The sequence below is a fragment of the Prenolepis imparis genome, unplaced genomic scaffold (assembly GCF_030444845.1).
Source record: "Prenolepis imparis isolate NDT839.2.m4 unplaced genomic scaffold, iyPreImpa1.0 SCAF_1, whole genome shotgun sequence".
NCBI classification, from domain to species: domain Eukaryota; kingdom Metazoa; phylum Arthropoda; class Insecta; order Hymenoptera; family Formicidae; genus Prenolepis; species Prenolepis imparis.
The window spans coordinates 14,515,114-14,532,607 of record NW_028141159.1 but is presented as its reverse complement, the minus strand read 5'-3'; the positions used below and the strand labels follow the sequence as shown (position 1 = coordinate 14,532,607).

Here is a 17,494-nt window from a genome sequence, read left to right as displayed (position 1 = left end):
AACAAAGTATCATCTACATAAGAGATGCCAAACGCGAAAATAATTATATTTATACGTAAATGTTTAGAGAATATTAAAAAAAGATATATTGAGTGTGTTATATATCATACTTTACTATATAATTTTCTTTAAAATTGAATTGAATTTTATGGTTTAAAATTATAGCCTTACATTTTTCTGTAGGAACATAAATAGTAATAATCTTAAATATTAATAATTCTAATATTTAAGCCAGCGGGAATCCGCGATCACCGAGATTTGGGGAAACGTGTCTTAATCGCGTGTCCTAATTGCGTGTCTTAATCGCATGTCTTAATCGTGTGCCCTAATCAAATGCATTGATAGCATTCCTGATAAATTTTGTGGCCAGTATTTTATATTTTGGCCCCTATTTTGCATAGCCTGTATCCATTCTTCGGGCCAGTTGGACCTACCTTTTCTGGCCATATTTTGACTTCTAACCAGAGATCGAAAAAGGAGATAACTACTCCTTTTGCTGGCTAATTATTGTTGCCGGCAGGTGAGCATAAACATATCATGCTTGTTGACGATCGTGCAACATTACGATCGCTCGTTTGATGTTGATTTTAATATTACTTTACTTTATCTCAAAAAAGCCAAGTTTTTAATCAAATTGGATTGATTGAAATTTTTATAATAATATATAATTTATAATAAAATATAATTTATGACAAAATAAAATTAATTAATTAAAAAATAATTTTTATATTAATTTTTATATTTTTAAATATATTTTAATTAATTAAAAAATAATTTATATTATTTATCGTGTATTTATAGGTAATTTAATTAATTGATCACTTGACTTTATATCAGTTAAAGCAAAGTTTAATTATAAAGTTTCAGAATATAATATATTGACTATAATATATAGACGGATGAGCTATAAAAAATTAGGATAAGATCGGCGCGCGATTGTAAGATTAAGTGATCATATATGTATAATTAAAAAAATAGCGTTCTTTATTCAATAAATTAAATTAAATTATAGATTAAATCTATAATTTAAAAATGTTTATTCAATCTTCTTTAATTTATATTTTCTAATTTACTTTATAATTTATAATTTACTTTTGCAATAAATGCAATACATATCGAAAAAAAATCTTATTAAAAGTTATTTAACCTAATCTGTTTTAACTCATCCATTTTTGAGGCAACGGATCTATCTACAATCTATAATTTCTACAAATCCGTTACCTCAAAATTATAAATAAAAGTTTATCACTCACCGGATCGATGTGCAACAGCAGAGTTATTGAAATCGAAGCTATGTTGTCTGTAACATACAAATATAAAATTCAAATTATAGTAATGCCGAAGATAATTAATATATTAAGAAATTATTATTATTGTACACGCCGAATTTTACATCCGATGAATAAAATAACAAGCAGATATATAAATATCGAATAATTTTATAAAATTTTAAAAATAAATTTTCCTTTTCTAAAAAAGATATATAAAGTCGATACTCGCATATATCGAAGTTTATTGTTGTCGCTTTTCCGTGATGCTCATTGGCCGTTAAGATTCGCGTTGTGCGTTATATTCGTAGCATCGAGAGGCTTAGCAGTTTGATAATATTACAACATATTTAAAAACTAATATTATTATTTTATTTTATTTTATTTTGAACAAACTGTTAAACTACTAACCCTCGCGATGACAGCCTCTCGATGCTACGAATATAATGCACAATACGAATCGAAACAGTCAATCAGCATCGTGAAAAAGATGCAACAATACTTGCGAGAATCGACTTACAATTAACATGCCTTTTTTAGAAAAAGATGTTATAATATTTTTAATTCGATTAATATTTTTGACAATTATCAGCTGATTTTTGTCAAAAAATATTAATCGTGGATAAAATATTATAACATATTATTTAAAATATATTATTATTTTAATATTTTCAACATATTATATACACCCCCCATAACCACTATAGAAATGTTAAAATAAACTATTTTCACTCACCAATCCGTACAGTAGCGGAGTTGTAGTACACAGCACACATTGATCTGAAAACAAAATATTCAAATTATATATATACATATGTGTGTGTTGAATATCTCAACACTGCAGTTTAGAAAAAATGTTTTTATATTGCATGCCTTACAGTTGCCCCGATGTCGCCCGATGCCTCTCCGGGCCTCCTCCTCCTCTCTTGGTCCATGATAGCACTCACGACACTCGCGAAAATACGAATAATTACGATCGCCCGATACTTTACACGGCACTCCCGACGCGCGATACTTTACACGGCACTCCCGACACGACGCGTGAATCGCACTGTGTATCGCCATGCTACCTGTAACAAATAAAATACATACATATTAGAATAATCTTATTATTTCGCATTATAACACACACAATATAAATATATAAACTAGAATTAACGATAAATATATCCACGGATCGCAACACATTCGCGCGCGCGACAACAGGTTAAGTTGGGTTATGTTGGCAAGAGATTTTGCATCGATTTTTTCGCGAAATATGCGTTTCGAACAATTACGATTACATATTAACGTTGAAATTATGATATACGATTGATAAATATTACAATACAAAGGTTAGAAATCGTTTCTAACGATTATGCTTACTAATTAATCACAGCGGGACGCAGCTCGAACTGCCTGATACTCGCGGCGTTTCGGTAATGGCAAACGGCCGAGGCTACAAACATCGGCAACTTCACTCTAATAACGCGCGCGCGATACTATATACATGACTTAATATTAATAATTAATTAAAACTCGGAGGAGATTCGTTCAAAAAGATATAGCTTTAGAAAGAAAAAATATTAATCGAGAATAAGGTATTATAACATTATTTACAACATATTATTATTTTATAACTTTTATCGTATTATTATTTTAAAATTTAATTAGCAAATTATAACATATAAATATGTAAACTAGAATATTTAATTAGCAAATTTTCGCTTTATTAATATTTTTGACAGAAATCAGCTGATTAAAGCGTTAATTTGCTAATTACTTTTTAAAATAATATGTTATAAAAATTAAAATAATATAATATATTTTAAATAATATGTTATAATACTTTAAACTCGATTAATATTTTTAACAGTAATATTTTTAACAGTTAGCTGATTTCTGTCAAAAAATATTAATCAAGAATAAAATATTATAACATATTATTTACAATATATTACTATTTAAATTTTTTAACATATTATTTTAAAATTTAATTAGCAAATTAACGCTTTAGACCCGTTTCTATCAACGTCGGTTAATTTAAACCTCCGGTTAAATTATATCTTTATCTCTTTTTAAGAACATATCTGAAAAGAGATAAAGATATAGTTTAACCGGAGGTTTAAATTAACCTACGTTGGTAGAAACGGGCCTTTATCAGCTAATTTCTGAGAAAAAATATTAATCGAGTTTAAACAAACTTTATATTATTTTTGTAAACATAAAATCGAAGAATGGCGCGCGCGTAGTGCGCGCTTGTGTTGTTCTAGTGTATATAAAATAGAGAAACACTTTTATAAGATTTATATAAAAGTTTTTCTCTGAGTCTCTCTTGTTTAAATTATTCAAATAAATGAACTGAATTAATGAGCATATATGTGTGTGTATAATAATTAATAAACAAATAACGAATATTTACCGTAAGATTGCTCCGCCGCGCCGGTGCCCGATGCCTTCTCGAGATCTCCTCCTCCTCTCAGCTTGTCAGGATCGTCAGCTTAAGTTGATCTGTAACATAGAATCCACACAAATTGTAGTATCCCAAAATAACTAATATTTCAAAAAATTGTACATTTGAGGTTTATGTTTAATGCATATAGTAATAAAAGGATATACAAATGGAATAACTATTTTCTTCATAATTCAAACTTTTATAGGATTTACAAAAAAAAATTGATTTCGTAATTTGACTTCAAAGAACCATATGATCGTCATTAAATCATTGTCAAAACCATTGCTTGCAGGTGCAACGGAAACCCTTAGTTTGCAAGAGGCGTCAAATTAGACGTCGTAGATGGATCCCACAAGAACCGATGAGAAATAACTCTTCACAATGAAGATCGTTTCGACCCTTCGTCAATACGAACAACGCATTAGTTAACATTCACCTGATAACGGTAAGGCTCTTTTGTTGAGATAGCGATCCTGTCTCAGCAGAGGCAAAAAAATGCTGTTTGCAATATAATTTATTAATTTATTTAGCAAATATTTAATTCCAACAATAATAATTTGATACAAAAATATTACAGCAAAAAAGTTTTGCCTGAAACAATATTATTTTATATACAAATAAAAAACTTTATAAATATGCTTTTTAGAATTTTGTTGAATAAAGATTCAACAGAATATTGTGCAATCAGAAATTTTTGTTATTGAAATAGCGGTATATTCAGAATAAAAGTAAATTTAAACTAATCGCTATATTGTGTGTGAGAGATTAAAGCCATGACAACGACAGTTTAGATATAGTATATAGACAGTTTCTCCTTGTTTCTATACGAATCAAGTGTCAGCGACCGCTATTGTGCGCATGGTGTTTGATGTAAAACGGAAGAAGCGTGAGGCCTGTATTGCGCTGACAATCTGACTTGCTAACGTTCGTGATTTGCTGTCCGTTTTGTAGACTATAGTCCGATCCATAAGCTTCCATTTAAACATTTCCACGACAGGCTCGTTCGGTTAATGGCGTGACAGATATAGCATTATTATTCATTTTAACTGTTGTCTGTCCATTACCATTCACCGAAGCAAAAAACTGTACATTTATGTGTATATACATTGCGTTTAAAAAATGATAAATTAGAATAACGCATTAAAAATTATCGCGCAATATAGCGCGCAGAGAGTTTAATATATTATCGCGAAATGTTTTCTCAAAATTGTGCGTTTCGAAATTAATTTAATGTTTGCATCGGCTCTTTAGTTTGCGCAGAACTGTCAAAACGATAATTTTCCATGTGTAGCTTGTCCAGTAAATACATGTTTACATGTTTAACATTTTAACATATATCGAATGCGCTACGTTTCTGACAACAGATCTGGAATTTCCTCGTTTCCACGACGGAACTATCCTTAGTGCGGCATTTCCCTGGCAGACAGCAAGCTATGCATATACTGGTATGCGTCTGCACTTATACGGGGTGTCTCGGTCTTAATCCGATTCCCCTCTCTTGTCGTATAATCGTATTATTTCAGAATATCAAAAGCAATTACAAATTTTGTCGTTCGATCAGCCTATACTTTAAAAAAAAAAGTCGCTTTTGTATTATTATTTTATCTTTGATAATTTATATAAACAAAAATATAATAAATACATATATGACACGTATGCGCCACCCTTTACATCGGATAACGTTACTAGTCATGACCATAGTGTGATATGTATACCCGAAACAAGGCAGAAACTACATAGGCGAGTGTACGCGCACGTAGGCATTTGCGCATAGTGCCTGGAAAATACAGAATAGATAATGCAGTGTGATGTAATCCCTTATCATATCTTTGTTCTTATAGTCAAAACAATTGTAAGAATAAATGCGATCACTTTAGCATCTGCAACACTATAAAAATCGCTATGATGCACTTGTCATTCTTATTTTCTCGCTGTAATAAATTGTGTAAACATTTTATTGATAATTAAAGTTTAATCAAATATTTTGTTTCCTTGTCCTAAGCAATGTGAGCCGTATTTTCCTACTATTGTAAATCTTTTGTATTGTAAATGTATATTTTGTAACATCTTATATACAAATGCACATAAATTATGTATAAATTAAAAATATCTATCTCAAAAGCAATGTTAAATATTTTATATATTTACAATCAGTATAAAAAATAATAAAGTGACTCTATTAATATCCTTACTTTTTATTCTTAATATACCTTGGATTGTATCAAAAGTTATACCCGCTGTAATCGATTACATGTAATATATTTTTGCAAATTCGTATGAAAGATCAGTCACCATTGGAAAATCCACGGATATTAAAGCTCAAACGGCCAATTAACGTGCATAAATTCAAAGCTACTCCTGTCAATGGTAACGATGATCGCGAATATTCGTCCGCGCGCGAATTTTCGTCCGCGTTGCTCGATGCGCGCTCATGAGTCCTTATAAAAAGGCCGCTATGATTAATCACATGGACGGCTATCTCCATTCGTTATTTCCCTATACACACGATCGTAATATCCCATTCAAACGATACGCACAACTTTATAACCGCGATAAATCCAATGTACGTTTGCGAACGGCCGTCGAAACGAGCGGAATAATCAATTACCGCGAGATCATTAATTAACTCGCAAAAGTGCAACGGTTCAACGGCGAGAGAAACGAGAGGGAAGAAGAGATAAACGTTAGCGGAGAGGGGAAGAGAGAGAAAGATTATGCAGAGAGGGTTGTATATACGTATATCGTAATTTCGTTGAACCGCGCGCGGTGATTCGCCCTCCGTTTTTTCTTGCCCCTTTTTTTTCCCGTTGTTTGCATTTTTTTTTAATTTCGCTGTACAACAGGCACGCCAAATTGGTTAACAGCAGCCAATGAAAATCGTTTCATTATGCTCGTATTTTGGCCGCCCGTGTAGCTTGACTAATCAGCCAATTTATCGCGTTTGTTTATGCACGCGTCCAGCCCAGTGATTTTGCCGGACGCAGGAAATCCGCGGGAAATCATCGGTAAATATACGCCGACACATAACCGGAGCAACACACTTGATGTTTCTACAATATTGTTTGAGGGATTTGCGTAACTGCCTGCAAAGCATGGTAGTTAACGGGGTTGGCTGCTGCTGATCGCTTCGTGAGCGCGTAAGGCGGATTTCCGGACGATGAGGGGCTTGATTCTAATCCCGCGATAATTTGACAGTCGGGTGAATAAATGGCGAATCATGGAAAAAATAAGACAAGTTATTCCAATTTTAATACGAAACACTTTGAACGACCTACTAAAAAATCTTATACTTAGTAATCTGTCTTTCTTTTATCTTAAACTTTTATTAAAAGAGAAATTATGAAAACATCTTATTTTCTCAAAGATACATGCAATACATATTTGTTTGACACTACCGATAGATAGACGGCATCTTTTATATTCAGGATAAAGATAGTTTCTCTCTGCTTTAAAAATATTTTCAAGAATGTCAAGAAAATACAATGAGAAAATGGCAAAGTCAAGAAAATATTTCAAGTGTTACAAGAAAATACATTAGACGCGTTTGCCTTTTTCGTAACATCCGTTTTGCAGCTTTTATGGACACCGCATTGTGATCGATCACCATTTTCGGGACAATGCCGTTTCTTGGTGTGTATCGGTTTAACGAAGAAACTTTTGCTAAAAACGTTGGTTTCCGGAATCTCCATTGTTAGGAACGCAATCGTACTTCTAGACTCGTGATTGCTCCTCGTCACGAGCAGAATTGCTCTCGCTCTATACTTCTGATCAAATATTATGTCTTCCATTTTTGGTGGTTTCTGTAATTGTGTCGCCGACATTCCTTACATTTGGCCGCCGCGTGTAAGCACGTGAGAGTACGCCTGTATGTATACATATATATATATATATATATATATATATATATATATATATATATATAGAAAGATAATTTACGATCCCTCACACCCAATCTCGCGCTTCTCCTTCTGCTCGAGTTTCTTATCCGAACGTCGAATAAAGATGCGAGAGCGACCGCCTGCTTTTTACGATCCAGTGTCGCCCGCATTTTATTCACCCCCGCTCTATTAGGTCGTAATGTTGCATGAGACGTGCGCGCATAAATTCACGATCTCGCAAAAGTGCTCATTTCTAAATTTTTATAAAAAATAAAAAAAAATATATATATGGTATATATGTATATCTATATATAAAGAAAGAAAATAAAAATATGTAAAAATAAAATATAATAATGTATGTAAATGTGTCGATTAAGCTCTGCAATTTATCAGCAAAGTATGTGACATTTTTTAATTTATCACTCTAATGTATCATTTAACACTTTCTAATTTGTTGATGCATATCTAGTCTAGCAGAGCATTTATTTATGCTATAAATATTCATATCAAAAAATGTTTTCATTCTAAATTATTTCTGTCGATTAATATTTATATATATATATTGCAGAAAGAAGAAAGAGAGCTTTTTTTTTTTATTTAGCGAACGATAAAATATTTTTGCGCATGATAGAAATGTATAAAAATTGATGTGAAGTGTCGTTCTTTATTGTATACCGAAATCCTGCTTTGCCATTCCATGGAAAGTATTTGAACGTGACTATAATTTTCAAAATCTCTCTAGCGCGCGAGGCAATTTCATACAGTTTCCGTATCTTCTTCTTATCGGCATTTCCATTTTAACATTCTGTGTTAGATATAGACATTCGTGAATATATATTTTGATTAGCATTTTATTATTATTATTATTATTATTATTATTATATTTATTATTATTAAATAGACTTATTAAACTTGAAAAAATAATGTTGATGTAAAATAATGCGTCCCCTCTGTTAAATGTCATTTAACACGTAGATCTGATAGCTAAGTAAAATCGATCGATATTGACACGATTTAAGCGAACGTTTGTTTCCTTTGTTTGTTTGAATTGCCAACTGTGTTGGGTTGGTCGTTGCGTTTGCAATATCTTGTACACACACTGTCGTCAATACCCCGAGGAAATCTCCATTGGTTTGTTTAAGGTTTAGCCTGACTCACAACAGGATTTCACACTTTGCTTTATTCGACTACGCGTTATTTGAGAGAACAACATCTTTTTCCTCAATTATCTTCTCGTCCGATGATGTATGTATGTACTGGCCAACATATTAGTTGACATTTTTATCCATTATAATTCTTTGATGAATTGAAACAACATTTATTATTATTTATATTTACGTTCGATATTGCCGTTCAATTTTTGCATAAATCTCTTGCAAGCTTAATAGTAAAATAAACTTTGTAAAAATGCGATAAAATAATAGAAAATCACAGAAATTGCGGAAATAGAATATCGTACGGCAAACTCGGCTAATTATGTAAAAAAATTAATGAGTAATAATTTATCTTTGTAAATTATAATTTGCACGAACGGTAAATTGTAACGCAACTCGATACGCGTATTCTCAATTATGCGCAGCCTTATCCTTTGTCGCGAATATTGTCGGGAAATACGGCTTCCCGCTCTGATCGTTTGTACCAGCAATTCTCGGCGAATGCATCTACGCGGATGCACCTAGGATGCTCACATAAGCAATGAGCACTCAGTCTGTGTTGAAAATTGTTGCGGCCTTAATACGATCGTGTTCCTCGGCGTTCTCACGTTTCCGCATATAATACGGGAAAGAGAATTCGATGAGGCAGCCGCGTCTCGTTCGTCGTCGCGTGGAAGTTGCACTCACAGAGAGGAGCTCCGACGTGGCATTATCTACGCCGCGGTGAAGACGCTGAAATTCGGTAGTTAAATACCCGAGTCTTTCCAGCCACTCTCCTTCCATCTACGCCTTCCTCCCTGTTTCGTTAGACGGCACAGTAGACGTGTTTGGTCGTGGAACAGTGCGCTAATATAAACGGTTTAATTCGCATAACGCGAATATTATTCGTCTTAATTATGAGACACACTTGCGGCGTTACTTTCTATCTTCCTCTCTCCTTCTCTCTTCTTTTGTCGCGCAATATTAGTTCTGAGCTAATGAAATGTATCCCCTTGCTGAAAATTGTTTCACTCTTACGATGAACGTGTGATAAATTAATAGACGAATTTTAATACAGCCTTCAGCCTTTTTTAGCTTAAAGTTTTTTCTCAAAATCCACTTATTGTCACGCAAGTAAATTAAGACATTATTTTTTAATCTTTTTACCATTAGTTCATTAATATAAAATATGATAGATAATAAATTCATTTTACTGATCACACAGATTCGATAAGATTTATGTATCTACAAGATTACGAGTTATGTATAAAAAAATGCAAACTTCCACGACTGTAAAACGATAAAACGTTTCCCAAAATTAAATCCGCGACAGGACGCTGAATAATTTCAACTTTTCCTCTATAAGTACATTCTGATGATTCGCAAAATTTTCAACTCATTCTATGAATTGTATCTCGAGATTTCGAGTTGCGGAATAGTCGAGAGATTACGTTCCGCTGTATACGCAACTTTTCGCTCCACTCTCTCGCGCATCCCCTGACATATGTTCGCGAACGTTAATCGTTCTCCATTCTTCCACTCTTCATGCCGATTACTTTCATCCAATGATGCAATCAGCTTGAAACAGAATGAATAGAGAAATAATTTTCCAGTTCTCTTTAGTAGAAAATAATGCTTTCATGACGAAATACAGAGAGCAAAAAGCAAGAAAAGCCGTATTGTTAATGTAGAAACTTTCATTATATCCTTGTATATACTAATGACATTAAAAACAAGATTGTTTAAAAATGAGGCAATTTGCTTTTTATTAGACTAATTGCATCGTAAGACGTTATCAAGGGAGATAAAAGTACCTTTTTTTTACTCTGTTTTTTGGAACGTAATAATAGTAATAGGAAGATAATATTCAATTTAATATTCAATTAAAAAACATCAAACCTTTGATTAAATATTTGCTTAGAGCATTCGTCTCTGTGAGATAAAAGCTAAAATCACAAAATTAAAATCACTGAACGTGTAACTTTAAATCTCAAAAGAGATACAGTCTTAAGATCTCATCCACTAGTTTCATCCGGAGTTTCTTTGAGCCTTGACAGCTGCATAGGGTGGGACCTTGCGTTTATCATACTCATGAATATGCACGCGTCGACGACCTTGAGCCGTCGATAGAAACGAATGCTCCCGTCGTTTGTTTGCTTAAAGTATATATGACGTGGCAAAAGAGAAAGGAAGAAAGAGAGAGAGGGGGAGGGGGAGGAGAAAAAGAAAGAGAGAGATCTATCATTTCCCCTGAAACGAGTATAAGGGTCGTACGGTTGCATTTCACGGTTCATGCTCCACAATCCTGTACATTCATACCAGAAGCACGACTCTTGTCGACATTCGCTTTCGGCAGAAAATCGCAAAACGTACTCGCGTGACGATACCGTAAAAGCAATACTTTTCCCCCTATATTTATCCTGTTGAAAGCGATATCTGCGACATCCGATAAAGATAAGGGTGAGGATTATAATTCTGTGATATTTTAGACTCAAATACGTATCAGAACTCACTTTATATCACGATCTTACGAAATTTATAATGACGAAAATATTTTAGATAGGTACGAAAAACATATGCTACAATAAATTTCCGATCTTAAATTTTTGCGATTGAACGATATCGTTTTTTTTACAAATATATAATTAAGATTTAGTCTCTTTAAGAAAAAGATGCATTCATTTTTTTCTATTATAGTAATATGAGAGTTATATGTGTTTGACGTATAAATACCGTTTTGTGTTTTAAGATTATTATGTACAATATATGTCTATGAATAATTCCTACTTTTTTGGTAAAAATTTAGAAGAGTAATATGCAAGAGAAATCTTGTGTACAACGAAGTAGACTATGTAAATTTTATCACGATGTCGATGTTGCATTATTATTCGCCTCGTCCGTCCATGCTGTAATATTTTGACTGTTAAAAGCACGACTGTGAGATTTAAATGACAGTCAAATGACTGTCATTTAAATCTTAGCCGTGCTTTTAAACAATATTTGCTTGTTCTACAGTAATTTAGTTTGCTTCGGCATGACTCGGGCTTCATTGCTCGCCTGCTCCGCTGCCGGGTTTGAGGCTCCAATGCGCTGATGGTAAAGTTTCGAATGGTATCACCCTCGGTGGTTGCCATTGGTTGTCCGCATCCACCGAGGAACTTCGATTATTCCCAACTTCGTCCTAGCGGTGCCGGCCGATCCATCTTGACGTGCCATCGACATAAATTAGCAGATAGAGGAAATTTTAAGATATCACATTCACCGATGTCTGCATTCCACTTTTTGCTCTCCATCTCCCGTTTGCGTTCTTTTTCTGTCTGTCTATTTTATCTCGGGTGTCAGGGTGTAAATCGTCGTGTTTACGTACATATGAATCTTGGAAAAGAGAACTCTCGATAAGAGGAAATCCAATGCGTATTGTTTTTTTAAATTGTTTTACATATACAGATATGCAATATATATATATTCACTATATACATATAGTAACTTCACTTTTTATATAAATATTTTAACATGTTTTTTTTACTGTTTTTCGCTGCGAGCAGTAAAAAAACAAAATCAGTTATTTCATATCTCTACTAGCATATAACACGTGTTGTACAGCTATTTATTACTTTAGTTATTAATAATATTTTTTATTACTGTTATATATATATATATATATATATATATTATATAAATATTATTATAATAATTTTTTACAAATAATATTTGTAAACTTACATTTACTTTTATATAATCTTTACATACTGCTCATAGGCGAAAGCAATGGTCGTGAGCAAACTGGATTGCTGTGCACGCACTGTTTTCGTAATTCATCACGAGTCAAGTAGTACTTTTTTAAAAATATTAGAATATCAGAAAATAAGTTATATATATGAAGACAAAAATATTAATTATCTATTACATAGAACATGTAACATTAATAAAACATATTTAATAAAACATATATAATTGATAATTACAAATCGCAGAAAATCTGTGTTTCGAAAAATATAAATTTACATTCTTGTAACATGAAGCAATTCCGCATATATCACAAATAAATCAATAATTTCATATGGCGGATAAATCAGAAAGCAAGTAAAAGTTTTACAATTTTCAAGTGGTAAGTAATGTGAATACTTTGTCAAGAAGTTACATATGAATGGGTGATATTTGCAGCATTTCATAAAATAAAGGAACTTTTATCAAGACTAGATGTAAACACATAGATATGTCAAAGCCACAATCGTAATAGAATCGATCTTATTGCATCGCACCAAAGCTTTCAGCAGAATAATATTGTACATTTTGGCGAAAAGAAAAATTTATTAAAATGTAAAATAATTAAATAAATTGAGAGAAAAATATTTAATTTAATGTTGCGCGGAATTTGGAAATTGTGGAATTTTGCAACAGAGCGTTACGCTGTAAAAATTAAATAATGCAACGGCTAACTCATTTTAATTCTTTTCAACAACATCTGAATAATGAATTTTTGCCATTTATCAACATTTTATGCTGAAAATAAAATAAAATAAGAAATTTCCATTATAAATACAACAAAATATTAAAAATAAAAGAGATATATGCGGTTTTCAAGAATGTAATTTTATATGTATACTAGATTAAGCACGTTTTATCTTCTTATTGGATTTAAATTGATAATATATTTATAAAGAGAGCATTGTTTGTACATATGCTTCTTTGTCGAAAGTTTTGTTGAAGAGCAGAAAAAATTAGTATCGTATTGTAAATGTACACGTTAATGAATTCACGGTCTTCCAATGTAAGATTAATACGAAATTAATGTAGCAGTAGATTCCTGTCACTATTGACTTTATATAATTATGAGACGCTACATTCCGTTCGATGATCACTTTAGTATCATGCGATAGCAGTAGGTGTTACAGGTTTAATGCCGCGTAAGATCGCCTCTTGCTGCTTAAAGCCCACGTATCACCACGTGCATGTGTACCGAACGTGACGCAAACAAGATCAACGTGTAATCGGTTGTCAGACATTTGTATGCGTGACACGGCCGAAATCGTGCATGAAGTCTAGATTATATTCCGTGCTTGAGATAATTCTCAAGTTGGATATCAACTGATCAGAGCGAATCAGCGAGAGCGTCGAGCGTGAGTATTAACGCGGTATTGCATTACTCATTGCATTACATGCTTCGGATATTGTGTGGCTTGCAATTATATTTTTTAATATTAATTTAATCATATAATGTTTTATATATTTAAATATTTTTTATATAATGTAATTTTATATTTAGATTTTTGTACATAATGTAATTTTTCTAAATTTAATTGTACGGGGTGATCCTTTGAAAGACATGCTACTATAAATACAAACGCAAATGACATTTTGCGTTTGCCCCAGGTAAGTTAATCACAGAATTGTAATACCACATCGTATTACGTAGTAACTAAAAGATGATTTTAACGAGCGATCCGACCATTCTACAATATTTGCATATTTGAATAAAGCCGATTAATTATGGCTTATCGATGGTAATGACGACATTTATAACGTTTGTAATCAGTTGTAACTTATTTGAATTGGCGATTTCGTTAAAATTTTATAGCCATGTAAATACATTACATTTTTCAGCCGATTTACAATTTCCGTTTTATACAAAACAACTAATGTATTTCAAAATGAGGATATGATTGTTTGTTGCATAAATTGCAACAAATAATTGCTGCCAATATTTACCATACTTGCAATAGTGTGCGCTGATAAATAAAATTATCGCAACAAGCGGTTATTTGCATTTTACTAAGAACTGCAATTGCACTCATTCATCAAAATTTTCTTTTTTTACAATTGATGTAATAAAATTCTTTATTACAAAGAAAATTGGTTTCAACATTTTCAGCTGGTATTTAATTTATATAATTATATAATTCTATGAAAATAATAATCTTCTTTCTAAAATTCTAGAGAGAATGTATACAATAAGACAGAAGTAATAAATAAATTAGACGTAAATGGCATGGTTTAATAAATGAATTAAACTTCACATATAATTGTAAGGAAAGAAGAAAAGAGAGCTAAGAAAGTATGTTCTTCTACAGCAAAGAAACCGACGAAATCTTAGAACGACCCTTAATTCGCGAGACCAAAATTAATCCGAGAACTGGAAATAAGCAGCGAGGCGCAGAAAGAACGTTTGTTTCCCTTGACGTTGCGGGCGTGACTACACGCGAACACGTGGCCGTCTACGTGAATTGCGAGGGTGCAGACGTTACGATACCTCGCACCGACCGCGATTTCTTCGCGTTGGTGCTAACTGGGCCTCACTGCATTAAAGTTTATCCCGGTTCTTTCTTATCATAATCGCATTTGTGGATAATGGGGCAGGGATAATTTGTTATCGCGGAATGTCATGGAGCAGAAACTTTCTAAATTACTTCGTTCTTCGAAAACTTTTCTTCACCGGCCGCTTCTCTCTTTTTCTCTCTCTCTTTCTCTCTCTTTCTCACTTTCTCAGTCTGTCGCTCTTTCCACGTTATTCTCTCTACCGTTTCATCTCCTGCTTTTATCTCTTCCCGTTTTTCCGACTGCGAGAGCGTGAGAAAAATACGAGCATAGTTGAGCATTCACGTATGGAACACGCATAGATATTTTTCTGACCATTACTTTCTGCCGATGCCGTTGCTGCTGTTGTCGACGTGTATTCTCTTCGACCCCTTCGCCAAGTGCCTTCTTACATCTTTAAGAAGGACTGATATGGGGGGACGTATTCAGATCGAATATACTACATTCTTAATGTTTTGTGATATGCCGTAAGATACTTGTTTACGTCGGCTACGTTTCACTCGACTACACATTCTACTCGTAAATAGAGGATAATTCACTGACAACGTAAAAAATATTTTGCCCTCTGGAAATAAACTGCTGCGATAAAAATTTAGCAGAACTATACTTTCGAAAAAATTATTTCATTGCCAGCCATACAATATACTACATATTGAAAATGCCATTCTGTATTTTATTTAATAAAAATATCAAATTATTAGTTTACTACAACAATTGTAAAAAAATCAATAAAAAGTCTAGCTGTATATTTATAACATAAAATTACTTTTGGAGAGAAATAATTTTGCTATAAAATAAAAATGACATTGGAACAAGCTATGTGCAAAATGTACATCATAATTAAAAGAAATCTTTCATAAAATTCGTTTTTTTGTTCCTTAAAATTGAAAAAATATAATTTATGGCTTTTAAAGAAAATAAAAACTGACTGCAATATGTTATAGAATTAATATTCGTTCATACTGTTTCGCAAAAATTAGTGCCCACATATCCTCCTTTTGTATAACATCTTGTATGAATTGCTTTGACATATCTCGCAGAGGTACGTGTTGGAGTCACAGAGGTCTTGTTCCGTAAAACTTTCTATTTTTCGTTATATATAAAAGAAAGAGATAGAAAGAACAGAAAAAGAAAAAGAGGAGTGTGCGGACATTGCGCAAAGGATCGCCGAAAACTATAAAATATAATTCTGGTTTGAGCGTCACGTACCTCACTATCGATACATTCCGACAGGTACGTGTTGTGGACTTCGAACGCAACATTGTTTCGTAACAGGATTATCGGCGAAAAAAAAACGACGACGTTATCCGGGACTGTTCGATTCGCGATCAGTCATCTGTGCGCACCGCGATTCCGTGGCAGCGCGACAGGAAGCAGCGTGACGAGACCGGCGCGGGAAACGCTCCAGGACATTCCAGGTTCCATGTCAGTATGCTTTTTAAAGCATATCACAAATCCGCTTGGCGATCGAAATTGTCACCGCCTATGGCAACCCGAATTTTCCGGAGATATCATTGTTAATGTTTAATAATATTTTTTTAATTTTATACGCGCGCAAAAAGAAGTCATATACGCTGAAATATATTTCACATAATAGGTTTGTTCTTTGTAATTGCACATCCTTTGCTCTCTCTTCATCTTATTCCTCTTTTTCTCTTTGATACTTAAATACATATATCTATTATATACCTATTTCATTTTTTAATGCAAAAAGAATAACACACACATAGTGCAATTACAATGAACAGACTTAATGATTACTTGCCACTGTATCACATTGTGCGCGATAGGAATATATATCGAACATGTTTTGTAAATATTTTTTTAGATTTTTGTATCAATGTAATATCAAATTTTAGAGAAACATCATATATTAAATCAGCGTAATTTGTTTATCAATTAAAAGAATTTGAATTTAAAATAATAATCACGAGTTTATATAATGGGATTCTCACATATAGCGTAATATAATACGAATATTTGGTAAATGATACAAATAAAATATAACAAGCATAAATATATTATATATGCGTTGTTGGAATCATATATCACAGAGAATTGTGGTTTGTCCGAAATTTCACGTAACAAGCAGCGCGAGAAAACGCGGTTCATAGATGAATTGAATTGCCAAAGTTTTGCAAAGATATTTTCTTTTATACGTAACATAACCGCAAGAGAATGACATGAAAATACTGGATTATTTTCTATAACAATGCAACAGACTATAGAATGTTCAAATAACATCCAGAGAAGTTAAACAAATTTTTTTTCATAATATTTCTGAATTTTCCGACATTTTAACTATTTCTTGCATGCTTAATAAAAATATGTTATTAAAATATTATTGCGTTATATTTTATATATACAGATTTGTGTAATTTATGCCTTAAATTACATTTGCTTTAGTATTACATGCAAAAATTTCAAATGTAATCTTTGTTATTTTAAAGTAATTTTTTATTTTTA

The 17,494-nt window shown here is 32.5% G+C and overlaps 1 long non-coding RNA gene across 1 annotated transcript in view; it reads right to left on the bottom strand.

The window, feature by feature from the left end:
• Positions 1-2,194: 2,194 nt before the first annotated feature.
• Positions 2,195-17,494, bottom strand: part of LOC145943912 (uncharacterized) — a 34,557-nt gene continuing 19,257 nt past the window's right edge. The window contains exons 6-7 of the long non-coding RNA XR_014426598.1: positions 3,670-3,758; positions 2,195-2,338 (exon numbers count right to left, since the gene is read on the bottom strand). This is a non-coding gene — a long non-coding RNA (uncharacterized LOC145943912). The remainder of the gene's footprint in view (positions 2,339-3,669; positions 3,759-17,494) is intronic.